This window comes from Haemaphysalis longicornis, unplaced genomic scaffold (genome assembly GCF_048455015.1).
Source record: "Haemaphysalis longicornis isolate Haplotype H1 unplaced genomic scaffold, Haemaphysalis longicornis Haplotype H1 scaffold_11, whole genome shotgun sequence".
NCBI classification, from domain to species: domain Eukaryota; kingdom Metazoa; phylum Arthropoda; class Arachnida; order Ixodida; family Ixodidae; genus Haemaphysalis; species Haemaphysalis longicornis.
The window spans coordinates 28,211,481-28,212,836 of NW_027526214.1; positions in this window are offsets into that span (position 1 = coordinate 28,211,481).

A 1,356-nucleotide genomic window follows, 5' to 3' on the forward strand; every position below is an offset into this window, starting at 1 on the left:
GTGTTTCAAGCTTGCGAATACAGTAAATGCTGCTTAGGTACTAACATTACGCTATAGTGCAAAGAACCAAACTTTTGACTGCACTTAATTTACATTGTTTTGGTGCAATTTGTTTTTTTTTTTTCACATCCTTCGCACACTATCTTGCCAAACATATGTTCAATATGATGACCAAGCGGTTGATGCCTCGCCAGAATTACCACACCATCAACATCAAACCTGCATATATGGGCTAAGCACCACACCTTAGCCACTGAGCCTAGCTGCGAGTGCATTATGCTGCCAGTGTTTCAAGCTTGCGAATACAGTAAATGCTGCTTAGGTACTAACATTACACTATAGTGCAAAAAACCAAACTTTTGACTGCACTTAATTTGCATTATTTTGGTACAATTTGTTTTTTTCACATCCTTCGCACACTATCTTGCCAAATATATGTTCAATATGATGACCAAGCGGTTGATGCCTCGCCAGAATTACCACCCCATCAACATCAAACCTGCATATATGGGCTCAGCACCACACCTTAGCCACTGAGCCTAGCTGCGAGTGCATTATGCTGTCAGTGTTGCATGCTTGCGAATACAGTAAATGGTGCTTAGGTACTAACATTACCCTATAGTGCAAAGAACCAAACTTTTGACTGCCTTTATTTACATTATTTTGGTACAATTTGTTTTTTTCACATCCTTCGCAGACTATCTTGCCAAATATATGTTCAATATTATGACCAAGCGGTTGATGCCTCGCCAGAATTACCACCCCATCAACATCAAACCTGCATATATGGGCTCAGCACCACACCTTAGCCACTGAGCCTAGCTGCGAGTGCATTATGCTGTCAGTGTTTCAAGCTTGCGAATACAGTAAATGCTGCTTAGGTACTAACATTACCCTATAGTGCAAAGAACCAAACTTTTGACTGCATTTATTTACATTGTTTTGGTACAATTTGTTTTTTTTCACATCCTTCGCACACTATCTTGCCAGACATATGTTCAATATGATGACCAAGCGGTTGATGCCTCGCCAGAATTACCACCCCATCAACATCAAACCTGCATATATGGGCTAAGCACCACACCTTAGCCACTGAGCCTAGCTGCGAGTGCATTATGCTGTCAGTGTTTCAAGCTTGCGAATACAGTAAATGCTGCTTAGGTACTAACATTACACTATAGTGCAAAGAACCAAACTTTTGACTGCACTTAATTTGCATTATTTTGGTACAATTTGTTTTTTTCACACCCTTCGCACACTATCTTGCCAAATATATGTTCAATATGATGACCAAGCGGTTGATGCCTCGCCAGAATTACGACCCCATTAACATCAAACCTGCATATATGGGCTTAC